Raw genomic sequence first — 18,334 nt, 5'->3', positions numbered from 1 at the left:
GGTATTTTGAGGGGTAATTTTTACTTTTAGAGGGGCTCTTGCTTTTCGTGGGGAGGCCGCGATAGTTAGGGAGGTGCGCTCTTGCTCTTAGAAGGGGTGGGCACCCAGTAGTGTAGCTACAGTTTTTGCCGCCCGGGGCTTATCCAATATTTGCCGCCCAGAAAGAACTCAGAAAGAACTAATACATTAAACCATAGATAATTATTGAACGTAAAACTGAAAACTTTTTATTTAAGGGGTCAAAATAATAATAATTTATATTCTTCCTACAAAAACAGGGAGGGTTGGGTCCCTCTTTCGGAGAAATTTTCTAAATTTATGTCGAAAATCGCAATGAAAGGGGGATTGGGGCCAAATCTTCTACAAAACTGAAGTCAATTTTTGCCTTTGGGAAGTTAGGAGGTTGGGGCTTCTTGAGAATATTTTCCAACATTAAAGTTTCTAAAATAATTTTTGTAGGGACGTTAAGGGAATGAGGAAGGTTCAGGTGCTCGATACAAAAGCATTTTGACATTTGAACTCTGAGAAGCACAGTTGTAGGCTCTCTTTGATAGTGTTAGGGGAGGAAGGAGGATCCTCCCCTAACGAAGGATCATCATGTTTTAGAGGAAGAGATAGAGTTTAGAGTTCGAATACTCTCCTCAGAAACATTTTGATGTTTCTGAGGTGATATGGTGATGATGTTGATATGTTGACTGGTGAGACGTTCGAAGAGGGTGTGGATGCTATCTCTCAGTAATTTTTCCGAAATTGACAAGAAACATGCAATTGACAAGAGATTGACGAATCTGAAGTCTACAAATGTACAATTAGACTATGTTTTAAGGCGTTAAGAATTTGGGAGCTCCGTCTGGAATTTTTTGTCGTCTAAAAGGAATTTTAAAGCTATCTTCGTTGATAGCATGGAAAGAAGTGGGAGACTCGAGAACTTTCCCGTCTAAAAGCAGTTTAAATCTTATCTTTTGTTAAAAAAAGGAAGATTGAAAGTTTCCAGGAGAAAATCGTTTCAAAACGAACTCTCCTCCCCAAGAACCGCTCTTTTACGTCAAGTTGATCAAATTAAAGAAACGAACCAGCTAAACGACCTACCGACTCGAAAATTCAAAAAATTGATGTCCTAAAACTGCAATTTGTACTTATCTTTGATAACATTAAAAAAGGATGTGGTATCGGCGGTTCTCACGCATACGTTTTCTGAAAGGGTTAGTGGTTTGATTTTAGAGACTTCAGAATCAAAAAACTAAGTTGGAATAGGGGGCGTGCTTTAAGGAGCAGAATTCGAATGGGTACTAACTATTGGGATTTTAGTAGAAACGGAAATAGGGTGGCTTATAAGAGAAAAGATTTTAACAGTTGGGATTCAAATAATCGCGCAGCATTAAATAAAAGTAAGATGGGCTTACTTGAGGTTTTTTATACAAATGCTCGTAGTATTTGGAACAAAATGGAAGAATTGAAAAACATAATAATGGACGAGAGATTGGATATTATTGGAGTTACCGAGGCATGGGCTACCGAAAGTGATGATGATTTATTATCTATTGCTGGGTATAATTTGTTTAGACAAGATAGAGTATGTAAAAGAGGTGGTGGGGTTTTATTTTATGTCAGAGACACTTTAACTTGCAATGAATTGGTAATTAATGATAAACCTAATGAGATTGATATGATTTGGCTAGAGTTGATGAGCAATAAGAGCAAAAAACTACGTTTGGGGAACATTTGTAGGCCACCCAACTTAAGCCAGGGTCAAGATGAACAGATGTTTAGTATTATTAGTGACATTTCAAGCAAGGGGTCAGTCATTATAATGGGAGATTTTAATTTTCCAAGAATTGATTGGAATAATTTGTACCATAGTAGTAGCAGAGAAGAGGAATTTTTGAAAGTAATTGGTGACTGTTTTTTGGATCAAATTGCAACTCAGGGTACTCGACAGGACGTGATTTTGGATCTAGTTTTCTGTGATATGGAAGGTTCTGTTCAGGGGTTACGTGTAGGGGAACACATTGGAGATAGTGACCACAACAACAGTATTAGGTTTGGGATTATTTGATATGCACAAAGTAGAGAATTTTAGGTTTGTGCCCAATTTCAAAAGTACTGATTTTGTGGCACTTAGGCAAAGTTTGAAAGCAGTTTTTTCTTCTGGATTGGACAATAGCGATGTGAATCTTCAGTGGGCAGAGTTTAAGGAAAAGCTAGAGAAAACGGTTGGGGACAGTGGCGTAACTACGTACCGCAATGCGGTGGGGCACGGTGTAGGAAGGGGACCGAAAATGTTTGAGTTTTGTTTTCATTCAATTTCTTTAAATTTTCCGAAAATCAAGCTTAGTTTAAAACTTTATATTGGTTCTAGGGCCCTCTATAATCCCAGAATCTATTGACCAAAATAAAATATCGGGGCTTTAGGCCAAACCCTTTTTTCGGGTCCTCATAAAGGCAAACATGACAATTTTTGCAATTTGCTAAAACAGTTATAGCCATTCGAGGCCCCCGAACAAAAGGGGCTCTAAGTCGCAGCCTATTTGGCCTTTTCAGTACACAGGCCCTGAGTAAAGAGAAGGGGGCCCACGGACCAACTTCCCTGCGCAAAAACCAAACCTCGGCACGGTGCAACAAGTATCATAGCTCCTAGACCACCTGCCACGTAAAGAAGGGAAAATTCCTGAAAGAAAAGGAAACTTATTAAACTTAGTTTTGAATGTTTATGCTGGTTCTAGGGCCCCAGAACTTATTGGCGAGGCTATTGGATTAAAATATCAGAGATCGTAGGCCTAAACTTTTTCGGCGCCCTTTTGTAGCCAAACATTTGCAATTCTTGCCATTTGCTAAAACTGTTTTAGCCTTTTGGAGGCCCCAAATAGCAGGGCTCCAGGCCAAGGCCTAGTTGGCCTACTCAGTAAACAGGCCCTCTTACATTTTTTTTTTCAAAAAAAAAAAAAAAAAAAAAATAGGGCCTTAGCCAAGAAGGTATAAAAGGGATCCTAAAACGAAAAATTTCTTTTTACTTCACCAAAGACAGCCTAATGTGTTTTTAAACTTCAATTTCGGAAACTTTCTGGGAGAGAGTCTGAAAAACCTCCTTCTCCCTAATCTGTCCAAAAATCTTTTTAAATTGCTTTTTTTGAACCTCTATTCAAAAAATTTCGGGGCAAAGTTCCGAACCTCATCCTTTTCCAAATTTAAGATTTGAAAACGTTAATTTTCAAAAAATGCCGGAACAGCCCGGAACCCCATCTTTTCTCGTCTGGTCATCAAAAGTGGCCTACACCTCGTTTCAGAAGTTCAATTTTGAAAATTTTTCGGGGGAGCCTCCAAACTCTCGTTCCTTTCAAAATTAGGGGGAACTTCATTATCAAACGAATTTTCCGGAAGTTTCATCTTTGAACAGCTCGCGTTTACATAATATCTTGAAAATGCATTTGTGGACCACTTTCGATGAAGTTAGGAGAAGAAATAAGGGGATTTGAAACTTTGCCCCTTAATTTTTCAACATCATCGAAGGTCGTATTTTAAAATTGCGTTTTTCGAGCTCCCATACCAAAATATTTGTGGAAGAGAGTCACTGACCCCTTTCCATTGCGTCACAAAAAATGGGTTGCAATCTCGTTTTTAAAACTTCAATTTCGAAAAAATTACGGCGAAGTGCCCTGAACCTTCCTTTTGCCACATATAGTGTGAAATTCCGTTTTTCAAACTGAAACTTCACTAGAACTTTAGAAACTCCGAACTCCTATTTCTGTACAAATGTTATATTTACAATTAAATTCATATTGGTAATTCTTTTTCTCCTCATTGCAACGAGTTATCCGGATTTCTGTTGCTGATGATTCCTTTCTAAACTAAAATCTCAATCATGTGTGTGGGTGTGTGTGTCTGAAAAAAAATGGTGCCGACAAAATAAAAAAAATGCACTGCAAATTACATTAATACGATTTTTAATAGCGGGGCCAAAATCAGATTTTGCGGTGGGACCGAAAATTTGAAGTTACGCTACTGGTTGGGGATTATGTTTCCTTTAGGAGAAAGGGTGTCAACACTAAAATTTGGCTAATGTGGTTCTCCAGGGAAACTAAAGACGCTCTAAATTACTAGCAAGCTGCTTTTCATAGGTTTAGAGAAGCTGGTCACAATGCAGATGGGCTCCAATATTGCAAGGCAAGGCGTAAATTTAAGTATTTGGTACGGATTCAGAAAAGAGAGTTGGAGCAAAGACTGGCAGATAACATAAACAGGATTTGCATACTCTAATTCGGGGTAAGTTCGAAATAGTCATATTGGGCCACTGGTTGATGAGCACGGAATTTTAATTCAGGACGATAGTGATATTGCTAATGTTCTTAATAACTTTTTTTCGAGTGTTTTTAACGATAACTGTATCTCAACAGTTGACACCAACAAGACACAAGCTATAGTACAGCTTGAGGACTTTGTATTTTCCAGGGATGACGTTTTACTTCATTTGAAAAAAATTAAAGAGACTAAAACTCCGGGACCAGTTAATATTTATCCAAAAATTTTAATTGAATGTGCGGAGGAATTAGCAGATGTAATCGTAAATATTTACAATGCTTTTTATAACTCGGGGACAGTGCCAGAGGACTGGAAGCTGGCTGACATTACACCGCTCTTCAAGAAAGGGTCTAAAGGGAGTGAGGGAAATTATAGACCTGTGAGTCTAACTTCGGTGGTTTGCAAAATTTTTGAAACATTGTTAAAAATTAAGATAGTAAATTTTCTAGAGACTAATAATCTATTGACTAGTTTTCAGTACGGTTTCAGGAAAGGTAAATCTTGTGCAACTAATTTATTACATTTCTATAACAAAGTTACCCTGGGTTTGGACAATAAGAAGCCTGTAGGAGTTGTTTACATTGATTTTCAAAAAGCTTTCGATAAGGTACCGCATGTTGCTCTACTTAGCAAATTAGCTGATATAGGAATAGGAGGGGAAAACTTTCATTTGGGTAAAAAAACTGGCTGACCGGAAGGAAACAAAGGGTAGTTGTAAGGGGAAATTATTCTAATTGGAGTGAGGTTTTAAGCGGGGCTCCTCAAGGATCAGTGTTAGGGCCTGTTTTGTTCATTGTTTTTATGAACGATATTCACAAAAATATTTCTGGGAACATGAATTGTTTTGCTGATGATTTCAAAGTTATGGGGACTGTAGAAAATGAAGAACAAGCAAATCAGCTGCAAGAGGATCTAGATCATATTACGGAGTGGGCTGATAAATGAAATATGGCTGTTAATGTTGGGAAATGTCAATTGCTACATTTAGGGCATGGAAATAAGTGTACAAGTTATTATTTGCAAGGTTCAGTCATTAGTCAGGCAAACAAAGTTACTGATCTGGGGGTCTTAATAAGTCAGGATTTAAAGTTTAGCCAACAGTGCAGCATTGCTAGTAACAAGGCCAATAAGATGCTTGGGTTTATCAATAGATCTATTTCAAGCAAATCTAAAGAAGTTCTTCTGCCCTTATATAGAAGTTTGGTAAGACCTCATTTGGAGTATGCTGTTCAGTTTTGGTCTCCTTATCTTAAGAAAGATATTAATGTATTGGAAAGGGTTCAAAGGCGGACTACAAGGCTAATAAATGGATTTCTCATTTATACTATGATTCCAGGCTTAGAAGGCTAAAAATGTACAGTCTTTAGCAAAGAAGAGACCGAGGGGATATGATTCAGTTGTTTAAATTTATTAAAATGAAAGAAGTTATGTGGCTGAAGTTTAGCACTGAAAACAGGACAAGGGGTCATTGTTTTAAGCTATTTAAATCTCAGGCTAACATGGATGTTAGGAAAAATTATTATTTTAGCAGGATGGTGGAACCTTGGAACAGCTTACCGTAAGAAATGGTAATGAGCAAGGGAGTAGATAGTTTTAAGAGGGCCATTGATCTTCACTGGGGATTGTAAATTGACTAAGACCAGTCTAGCTGGGCCCAGAGCCTGCTGCTGGTCGTCACTTTTGTATTTGTATTTGTAAATTAAAGGAGAAAAACCCAAAATTTGGCTCTCTTTGGTAACTCTAGGTGGGTCACAGGCCTCTTTTGAATCTCCACTTTGGCTTCGCACTTAAATTTGATGCGTGTAGAAGTTGCTGTTTGAGATCGGAGCCCATTTTGCCACCCTCTCTAGATCTGGCCCTCTCAGATCCTTGAGTTCTCACTGCCTTCAATCTGCAACTTAAAGTAAAGGGAGGGAAAAGAAAAGGAATTATGCTCCCTTATGTTCATAAGAGCAAGAACAATACATATTTTGTGTTGGAGCCCTTTTCTTCTTGTAATCATACAAAAATCTAACATTTCGAAAGAAGTTCATGTCAAAAGAGAAATTCTTTGGTGTAAAAAAGATTAACAGTCACTAGTTTCAAACTAAAGCAACCGTGCTTCGCAAAATCTGCATTTTTAATCTTACGAAACAGAATCGTAAGGATGAGACTACATCATCAACAATTTAGGGGAAGGGAAAAAGAATCTTCAGACTAGACCGTTGTCAAATTTTATTCGCTTAGTTACAGTGAAAGGTTTTGAAAACAGATGTATTATGAACAAAATGCAAACAAAAAGGCACTTTGCATTTTAAAGTATTCTTTCGAAAGAATATTTTTAAGAGAAAAAAAATAAGTCAAAAATAAAATTAATAAAATTCGTAAACAGAAAAGAAAAAAAAAGTTGGTTACGACATCAAGAAATGTATCTGCCAATGAGGAACCTGCATGGGTAGGGTAATCGCGGAACGTTGATTGATTTGAATAGTCTTCTACTTAAAACTCCAAAAAATCAACTCAGTTTTTAAAAAACTGACCTGGATTCTTCAAAATTACAACTTAAAATTAGCTTAAAACGGAACGAAGCTCACGTGACACAAAAAGAGGAGGAGCATGCACCACGTCAAGATTCAGTCCCTGTGTTACAATAGAAACGGTTCCGAAGGTGTCCAAACGAAGGGAATAGGAATGCAGCGTGGTTTGCCGTTGTTTATTGAAAAAATAGGTGTTCTTATTTTAATCTTCAGAAGAGGAAGATGTGTATATACTCGCTGAATCACCCACCCTCAAATTGACTTTGAATTGGACATCAATATTTTATTCACAAGTAAATTACTTCAATGTACAATCGTTTACACCAGGGCTGTCCAACTGGCGGCCCGCAGGCCGCATGCGTCCGGCCAACACATAAAGTGCGGTTCGCCAACTTCTAATTCAGCATATTTCTTTTTTCGACATTTAATGGTATCAAGAATCATCCATTCCAGGTCAAGCCAGGGTCCCCCTAAATTTCCTCTTGATCGCTCTTTTAATCCTTTCATAGTATTGGGAGAAAAAGGTACAGGACATCTACAGGTCAATATCAAGCAGTCCTAGTCTGCACGCTGGTGTTCAAACGAATTCTTAAAAATATTATTGCCTCGCGTTGGCGGGGAAGAGAGAAACATTTCAGAAAAGCAAAACCTGCCTGCAATTGGTTAAAAATAAAGACCCCTCTCACTGACTTTGCGGTCTTTGTTGATTTCAAAAAAGAAATTGAGAATTTGCTCTCGTCACTTTCGTGTTTTTGAGCACATATTTATGCGAAAGTTCTTTTTTGGCGATGAACTTGATCAAGAATCGTCACAGGAGCTCTTTCTCCGACTGTTCATTGATAGACCTTCTTGTACTAGCAAAGATACATATTGATGTTGACATGCCTGCCCTTGCAAAGAAGGCGGATCGGCTTCAGTTTTCCCATTAAAATTTAAGCAAATTATTTTATAATCCTTCTGTTCCTTTGTTTTATTACTAATAATTCAACAATTAATTGTTATTGTATAGGATGTAAGAGGTTATTGTTCAACTTTTTCAAACTGCGGCCCGCCATGTTATCAGCGACCGGAAGGAATTCTGGCCCGTGGGCTCTTTGCAGTTGGACAGCCCTGGTTTACACAATAAAATAAATACAGAGCATTTATTGACACCTGTATATGTCATGGGCCGGAGGGTTTATTCAGACACCCCCCCCCCCCCCCCCCGCCTCCCTTCGCTCTTTGAAAAATCCGACCCAAGAAAAATTCATTTTGAGCTGTAAATCATTACCTAATTCAAAATAAAATCACTTGAAAGTAAAATTTTAGAATTAGTAAAGAAAAAAAACTGAAAGATTTATTTCTATACTTACTACTCAAAATTTTACAAAACCATTCAAAATTTTACAAACTAGACCAGTGCCATTGACTGCAGTGCCCGAATAACTAAAAATGAGGCCCCTCCCCCCCTCAAGAAATTTTATCACTTTAAGACAACACAAAATAATGTTTAACATTTACTTTAAAGATTTTTTTTTTTCATTTTCACAAATATACATGATTTTTTAATTCTGTGCATAAGTTTCTCAAAAATTCGGGGCCCCTTAGGAAGATGGACTCCAGGCCCAGGATTAGTGGGCCTGTGCCTTAATCAGGTCCTGAGTGACTGTCACAGCTTGCTAAAGATGCTGAGACACATAAAACAGTATTTGTGTTCATCAATGAGGCAGAGCAAATGAACACTACTTGCCATTTTAACCATGAAAAATAATGACGCTCAAAAAATAAATTAAGAAGATGTCAAACAAATTGCTAGTGCCAAAGCTAGGAAGATACCCCTTGCATGGAATATGGGGCAATAATCCTTCTTAATTTAATACTTTATAACATCAATCATCAACTTTACCGTTTTTTTTCTTTGTTCGTCAAATTTACGCGTTCTTTTTTTTTTCTATGGAGTTGTTTCCATCAGTCAAAAGTACTACTTTTAGTCACTGAAGTTCATGGAATGTAAAAGAAACAACACGGAGCCAGGAAATTTTTTTATTTTTAAAACGTTTAACTTTTAATTAATTTTTCAAAATTTCCGAAGTTTCAAATAAGGCATGGTCTTTATGACGTCACAAATGGTGAATTTTGGCGAACACTCCACCGGCGCGCTGAATGTTTACGCTTGTTGTCTAGCGCGTTCCCAGGTTATGCTAATTCAGAAGCGAATTAAATATTGCACTCTGCACTAATGGCATCAGTGAATGGCATTTCATCACTTGTGATGTCATGTGAAGACGAGTAAAAAAGGAAACTGAATCTGCGCACCGATTAAAATAATTTTTAAGAATATTAAACTTTGTCAAATTATTTAAAAAATAGTCAATTTTTTAAATTTTTAAGCATGCTCTTTTAGAGAAAAATGTTTCTAAGTTTCGGAAACAACCCATTCTCTCTCTCTCTCTCTCTTTTTTGGCCAGTTCAAATTGCTATTATTGATCTGTAAAATAACACGTAATGTGTTAGGTTAATTAATATTCATTACTTTATGCATTTAAATGCTTATACACGTTTTCAGATTGTAATTTTAATGCGCATTAAATTAATTTTTGATTGCTTGTTTTTTATCTTGTGTAGTGATATTTTACAATACATATAATTTAGTTTTTAACAGTATTCCTTTTTTCGAGAATTGTTTTTGAAAAGCTAACAGTTACTAAATATAGATAAAAGTTTCTTTTACTAGTTTTTTAATATTTACCACCTATATAATTCAGATTGTTTTATTCATTAACAATTAAATTACAAAGTCGTTCGTGTTTGAGCATTGAAGTTACAACGAACCAGCTTTATTTCTCTGTTCGTATGGGGGGTAGGAGGGAAGGGGGTTAACGTCATGTCTTCGTACGACCGGGGTTTTGGACGTAGAAGTTAGAGCAGGGCAAAAAAAATTAATTTGAATTTTGATATCTTGAATTCAAATTATGTTTTTCGCAATCACGAGTGTGTGTATGTAGACGTGCGTGTGGGGGTATGTGTGTTGTGTGTAGGGGTATGTGTATGTGTGTGTAGGCATATGTGTTTGTGTCTGTGTGCAGGCATGAATGTGTGGGTAGTTTGTATGGGTGTGTATGTGTTTGTGTGTGTGTGCATGTGTAGGTGTCTGTATGTAATTGTGTGTGTATGTGTTTGTGTATGTGTGTGTATGTGTTTGTGTGTATATGTGTGTGCGTGTTGTTGTGTATGTATGCGCGTGTGTGTAGGACATGAATGCAACCTGCAGACGGCTTTCGCTATAGGTGCAACATCGTGAGGAACCGGTCGACGGTGATGGTGCGGAGGGAGTCGGTGGGAAAATAAAATGATAGGACATCAAAACAGTCAAGTGAAAACAAGAAACAATCGTGATTGCTCAATAATACAAATTAATAAATGAAAACTTTATCAATCTTTATTGTAACTACTTTCGAATTTTGTACTTTTTTCAATATGCTTTGAAGTAAAAAGGAAATATGATTTTAAATTTGAAGTGTTTTTGAATTTATCATTTCTTCAATACATTTCTTCCTCATTTTTAGTGTTTGCGCCAAAAGTTATTTATTTATTTATTTATTAGCTTTATTCATGAATATTGCAGGCTGGAGAGTCAAATCATTCAAAAAGTTCCTTCATTTTTTTTTTTTTTAAATCTTAAAAATGACTCAGAATTCAAATCGAGACTTTTGATTTCAATAACTATTTTGAATGGAATAGTTGAAGCAGAGCAAAATGAAATAAAGCAATACATGAAAAATAGCATTCTATTCTCAAAGAAAATATACTCGCTTTAATTTGAAGAATAAAATTTAAAAAAAAAGAAAGAAAGAAAGAGGAGTGATCAGGGATAGCTTTTATAAAAAGCAAAACAATTTTATATAATTAATATACAGTAGAACCTCCATTAAGGGGCACCTCCAAATAAGGGACACCTCTATTTGAGGGAAATCTTTTCTGGTTCCAGTCCTTTTGAATAGAGACTTTCATGTTATTTACCTCTAATTAAGGGACAGTCACAAAAAAAAAAAAAAAAAAATGTATGAGAAATAATGAATTTATTGGAATTCAAGTTTCACTTTTCCTTTGAAAATTAATTGAGGTCAGTTTGACATAAACATATGTGAAGAAAACAAGTAATGTATTTCCAAAATAACTTGCTGAAATTAAATGCATAATTTGCCCTCTCAACAATGAAGAACCTGCACGCATTTTTTTTTTTTTTTAATGAAAATTTAGGTGAGATTATAACGATAGGCACCAATTTCAGTTCATTCGGGCAGCTATTTTTTTTTTCATCAATTCCTAAAGTCTCCGGATTAGCCCCGCCCCCTAGGTAATCCATCTCCGCTGATGACGTCAAGATTCATTCCCGCTCCCCGCTCCTTCTGGCATTGGACGCACATGCGTGTATCAAACATGGCTCCACGCAAAAACTGCCGAACTGCAAGTACTATATTGCACCTCATTGCAAATATTCAGCATGGTACACAACAAGTTAAATATTTTTAGTGTACCAAGAGGAGAAGCCAAAAATAGTGCAATGCAATCAGCATTATTAAAAAATGACACAGAGAGAGAAAAAACTAAACTGTATTTTCCACTCTTCTACCGCAAAAATTATTTTACAGAACCTAACAGAATTGTACTATAGAACCTCTCAATAAGGAACACTAAGGGGACCAGACATTTTGCCCCTTAAATAGAGGTGTCCCTTATTCGGAGGTGGATGAACTGATGCATACTGTGTACTTAGTAGTATAATTTTACAAACATTTACTATTAACACTTGAGATTAAATACTGAAAATATCTCATTATGTTCAATAAAATTCATAACTATTCACATTTCTAAGTTTATATTACTTTATTTAATAAAATTTAGTAAAAAAAATTGTAATGGCAAAGTTTTGTAGCATACAGAAATAATTTTGAAGTAATTCATTACATGTATTTGCTTCATGTTATGTAATTTACAATATAATACTATGTGAATTACAATTAATGTTCAAGCTTCTTAAGTTTGTATGCACAAAGCTAATTAGTTGCTGTGCACTCTTCGTCGGCCCTGAACCAACTTGAACAAATTGTTGAGAGGGCAAATTTGGCATGCTAATTTCAGCAAGTTTTTTTAAAAATACATTATTTGTTTTCTTCACATATGTTTATGTCAAACTTAACTCAATTAATTTTTAGAGAAAAAGTGAAACTTGAATTCCAGTAAATTCACTATTTCTTATGTGCTTATACATTATTTCTTACTTTTTTTTTTGTTTTGTTTTGTGACTGTCCATTAATTAGAGGTAAATACATGAAAGTCCCTATTCAAAAGGACTGGAACCAGAAAATTTTTTCCTTAAATAGAAATGTCCCTCATTAGGAGGTCTCCCTTAATGGAGATTCTACTGTATATTAATTACATAAAATTGTTTTGCTTTTTATGAAAGCTATCCCTGATCAGTCCTCTTTCTTTCTTTCCTTTTTCTTTTTTTATTCATCGAATTAAAACGAGTTTATTTTCTTTGAGGATAGAATGCCATTTTCCATGTATTGATTTATTTCATTTTGCTCTGTTTCAACTACTGCATTCAAAATAGTTATTGAAATCGAAAGTCTCGATTTGAATTCTGAGTAATTTTTAAGATTTTAAAAAAAATGAAGGGACTTTTTGATGGGTTTGCATCTCTAGCTTGCAAAATTCACGAATAAAAATAATAATAAATAAATAAATACCTTTTGGAGCAAACACTAAAAATGAGGAAGAAACGTATCGAAGAAATGATAAATTCTCAAACATTTTAAATTTAAAATCATATTTCCTTTTTACTTCAAAACATATTGAAAAAAGTACAAAATTCAAAAGTAGTTACAATAAAGATTAATATAGTTTTCATTCATTAATTTGTATTATTTGCTCAGCTCTAACTTCTGCGTCCAAAACCCGGGTCGTACGAAGACGTGGCGTTTACCCCCCCCCCCCTCCCCCCGCACGAACAGAGAAATGATGCTGGTTCGTTGTAACTTCAATGCTCAAAGACGAACATCTTTGTAATTTAATTGTTAATGAATAAAGCAATCTGAATTATATAGGTTGTAAATATTAAAAAACTAGTAAAAGAAACTTTTATCTATATTTAGTAACTGTTAGCTTTTCAAAAACAATTCTCGAAAAAAGGAATACTGTTAAAAACTAAATTATATGTATCTGTAAAATATCACTACACAAGATAAAAAACAAGCAATCAAAAATTAATTCAATGCGCATTAAAATCACGATCTTGTTTCTCAATAAACCCTAATAGGCTTTGTCGCAACTAATTTAGGGAAAGCTGAATTTTTGCAGGGTGTTAGCAGACCAAGTATACACTAAAAAAACACAAAATCTCGACCCCCACCCCTCTTGCTTTCCTCCCCACCCCCTCCGAAACAGTGCAATAGCAGTGTTATGATTATAATATTTTCGTGTCGCAACTAATTAAGAGAAAGCTGATTTTTTGCAGGATGTTAGCACATAAAGTATACACTAAGAAAACACAAAGTCCCGACCCCCACCCCTCTTGCTTTCTCTCCCACCCCTTCCGAAACATTGCAAGAGCAGTACTCTGATTATACGCTTTTCGTGTCGCAAATAATAAGGGGAAAGCTGTTTTTTTGCAGGATGTTAGAACTTAAACTTAACATTAAAAAACACAAAGTCCCGACCCCACTCCTCTTGCTCCCCCCCCCCCCGCAATCCTTCCGAAACATTACAAGAGCAGTACTGTGATTATACGCTTACAGCTCAAAAGTTAATGATGTTACCGGGGAGTTCCTTTTTTTATATCATTCCTAACAATATTATAAACCAGTGGTGCACAACCTACGGTACGCGGGACACATCCGGCCCACGAAACTGATCCGTGCGGCCCGTTGTTTTAAAATGTTACAACTCGATGAGCGCGATTAATGACAATGTTTCAAATTAGGAGTCAAATATTTAGAAATAAGTTTATGAAAAACAGGTTGCATTTCACAAAATAAGCAACAAGTAATGATAACAACAATTATTGACTTGCAATTTTCTTTCCTTTTCCGTATTTTTCCATTTCTTTTAGAAAAGAGTAAAATATTTCGAAATTTTATATGTGCTCTAGCCCGCGAGAACGATTTTAGTATGGATCTGTGACCCTCGGGAAGAATATGTTGGGAACCACTCTTATAAACAAATTATATTACATACACTTTTTATGTAGGTAGCTCAGTTTCACCATTTTAATAACTTAATCATGTATAGAAAACTCACCACAAAAAGTATAACTTCAACAAATTATTACTTTTTATCTATACATCTTGGGAAGAAATGTTTGGACAAAATTTATAGGTAATAATATAATGATAGTCATTTAGTTGAAATGGAGCAACAATATAATGACGTTAACTTTAAGTTTTACTGCCATAATGGAATTTTTTGTCACAAAAGTTTATAGTTCGTTTGTGTCACCGATAGTAGTCTACAAAAAAAGTCAGTGTTTGGCTAGTCTTGCATTAAATAAATCAGGAATAGTTTATTTCAACTGATTATTTCCTCGCAGCGGATATTATTAATGTTTAATACTACTTTTGGTTATTATTTTTTAGTCTTTTATAAGGGGTCGTCTTCAAATATTTTGTTGATTTTGTCCGAAAATATTGTTACAGTGCATTCCACTACAGCGTCCACACATTGACGTGCGATCGAACCAAGCTTTACGACAGATGCAGTTTGTAACTCGTAATGTTTTACAGTTGCAAGATATTAGTTGGAGAAGTTAACTTAGAGCAGAAGTAATTGCCATGAGCTTAGGAATCAGTCTGTTGCTTGAAGTATATTGGCAACTCGACTCTTCTGGGGGAGTTTAAAACCTAACCAAGTTTGAATCTGGTGGTAAACCTTAAAAAGATGTTGACGAGCGGCGTCTGAAGTTGGTGAAAGTTTTGCTAAATCAAAATTTGACTTTAGAGACATTTTTGCTATTATTTGCTTATACGCAAACTTTAATTTAAATTGGTTAGGTTTTAAACTTCCAGCAGAAGCATGGGGTTGGCAATATACGTCAAGCAACTGACTGATAGGCCCATGACAATTATCAATGTCCCAAATGAACTTATCCTACTAATAATCTTGCAATTGTAAAACATTGTGTGTAACTAACTTTTGTAAAGCTGGGTTCGATTGCACCTCTATTTGTGGACACTGTAGGGGAATGCACTGTAACAATATTTTTGGACCAAACATTATTCCGTAGACTATCAGCGACAGAAACGAACTATAAACTTCTGTAACAAAATATTAAATTTTCGTTGTAAAACATTAAAATGAACGTAGTTACATTGAGGCTCCATTTCAACTAAATGACTATTGCAGATCATCATTGTATTATTATCTATAAGTTTTGTTCAAAATTTTCTTCTCAAGACGTAATGATAAAAAGCTGTTGCTTGTTGATTTTATTTTTTTGCTTTTTGTTGTGAGTTTTCTGTATGTAATTAAGTTAGTAAAACGGTGAAACTGAGTTAGTTATCTACATAAAAAGTGTATGTAACATAATTTGTTTATAGCATTGATTTCCAATCTTTTTTTCCCATAAGGGCCGCAGATCATACTAAAATCGTTCTCGCGGGCTGGAGCACATATAAAATTTCAAAATGTTTTACTCTTTTCTAAATGACATGGAAAAATACGGAAAACCAAGGAAAATTGCAAATAAATTTTTCTTATCATTACTTGATGCTTCATTTGCTAAATGCAACCTGTGTTTCATAAACTAATTTCTAAATATTTGGCTCCAAATTTGAAACATTGTCATTAATGGTTCTCTTCAAGTTGTAACATTTCATAAAACAGCGAGCCACGTGGATCAGCTTCGTGGACCGCATGTGTCCCGCGTACAGTAGGTTGGTCACCACTGGTTTATAATATTGTTAGGAATTTAATAAAAAAAGGAACTCCCCGGTAACATCATTAATTTTTGAGCTGTAAGCGTATAATCACACTACTGCTCTTGCAATGTTCCGGAAGGATTGGAGGGGGGGGGGGTCAGGATTTTGGGTTTCTTAGGGTATAATTAAAGTACTAACGCCCTACAAAAAATCAGCTTTCTCTTAATATTAGTTGCTACACGAAAAGCGTACAATCATAGTACTGCTCTTGCAATGTTTCGGAGGGGGTGGGGAGAAAAGCAAGAGGGGTGGGGGTCGGGACTTTGTGTTTTCTTAGTGTATACTTTATGTGCTAACATCCTGCAAAAAATCAGCTTTCTCTTAATTAGTTGCGACACAAAAAACGTATAATCATTGTACTGCTCTTGCAATGTTTCGAATGGGGTGGGGAGAAAAGCAAGAGGGGTGAGGGTCGGGACTTTGTATTTTTTTAGTTGTTACTTTATGTGCTAACATCCTGCAAAAATTCAGCTTTCCCTAAATTAGTTGCGACACGAATTCGGAACTCCAGCGCTCGAATACGCTACCTTGCGGTGATTTACAAAACTGCAAATGAAACTAAAACATTGCCACGTTGCGTTCCACGTGTATCTGTTGACGTAAACACGGGCAGTTTGTTCTGAGTATTTATTAACGCAATCGATGTGTCTTAGTTTGCTTTCAGCTACAGAAATTAATTCGTCCCTTAGTAGTATTCTCGAGCTTCTCAAAATAATGTTAGTTTTCATTATTTCCTTAATAATTGGTGAAAGCGAAAATTCTGGATTAACAAACTTGGATAACGTTATACAAGGTAAAAAAAATATTGTTTTGTATGAATTTGTAAGAATATGGGGATTTTTTTAATCTTAAATTAATTAAACTTACCATATTTTACAGCAGCATTTAGTTGGAATGGACAGTATGCAAAATATTTTCTTGAATATATTATCGTAAAACAAAATGAATAACCGAGAAAGAATTTACTTTATTCCTTTTATTCTCAGCTGAAAGGTTTCGCCAAATTTGTTTAGGGTTATAGTTTTAGTATAGTGCGAGCAAAGTAGCCTTGGCGAGATTTCGCGTTTTTAGTTAAACCATTTTTAATTTTTATCATGAGTGGAATAAAATGGTAGTAAGATTACAGAATTCGATAAGTGAAAAGAAATAATGGTCAATCAACTGATAAGAAAACTACCACCATATATCCGTGAGAATTTTGTTGATGATTTGCATAACATGACACAATTAAATCGTAACTCAGAAATTAGAAAAATCGAAACAGAAAATTTTTAAATTAACCGATTCGGGAATTCGAGAGAAATAACTCAGCTACAAATGGAAAACAATAAGCGCTAAGCAAAGCAAAGCAAAGAAGTATCATCATCTTTTGGTAATAATTTGCAATGTCATATTAAATTTTCTAGCATTAATTGTTATTCTTGTCAGGCCACAATTATTATTTAGTTTTATCAAGAATTGATAAATATCGAATTCAACATCGTGAAAATGGCTGCTTAGAACTATGAACTACGTACTTTGCATTAATGTTTGACGTTTAGTAATGCTTCTTGAATTCTCATTTCTTTCTACGTGGGTCAGAATATCAACAAGACTTTGAAAATTAATTTAAAAAGAATAAAGCGAAAAATCATACGTACGAACAAAAATCACAACACTTTTAGCATTTTCTTCGTTACCATGTGCGTTTGTTTTAGTTTTTAAGTCCGCCATTAGACAGTGACTTCAGTGCCCCCTATAGTTCGTTGGAGTTGCGAATCCTTTATTGACTGGTCTATTTGTTTCGTTTACTTTTCTATTTGCAACGCCACCTTTTGTTACTTTCAATTTTTATTTTTTAGCGATAGTTTAAAGATGAATTTATCTTTGCTTTATGCTTTTCTTTTTCTTTATTTTACTTTTTGCAAAGTAGGCTAAAAAAGGATATTTTCGCTGTAAACAAGCCTTTAGCATGAAAATCAATGGGATACTTTCACGCCGAGAAGAAGAACACCGCGGATACGGCTCCTTATGCAAAACAAACGCATATGGTAATGTTAAAGGTATTGGGAGCGTGGCGTTAGCTGTCGAAATCAGGTTTTTTCGTAAAGAAAAATGCTAACAAGCGGTTGTGCGTGTAGATGAACGAATAATGATGATAAAGAAGAATGCAAGGAGCAGGAAACATCCCTCAAAATCCTTCCACATTCAACTACAGAGCTAAAAAAATAAATCGGTTGTCAATGTCAAATCACGATATTCAAGGTTGTCACAACGACCATGTATGACCACAAGGATTTTATCGGACTAAAAAAGAGTACTGAAAACTGATGCTGTGTCAACTTTTTCTTTCTTTTTGTGCAAGCCATCTTGTAAGAAGGAGGAATACAAATTTTATGCCTCGAGCTTCTGAAGCACAGTAAGTTATTTCGTCATTAATTTCCACTTTATAGTCGTTATGTTTACATCAGTTTTGCCCATGTAAAGTTGAATGATATGTATAATACTTCTTGAATTTTCATTTATTCCCGTTAAAAAAAATCAAATAATGGAATTTTTATAAACAAATCATTCATTTTTTTTTCA

The sequence above is a fragment of the Uloborus diversus genome, chromosome 1 (genome assembly GCF_026930045.1).
Source record: "Uloborus diversus isolate 005 chromosome 1, Udiv.v.3.1, whole genome shotgun sequence".
Taxonomy (NCBI): Eukaryota; Metazoa; Arthropoda; class Arachnida; order Araneae; family Uloboridae; genus Uloborus; species Uloborus diversus.
The sequence above is the reverse complement of the archived record's forward strand: the minus strand, read 5'-3'. Positions refer to the sequence as shown.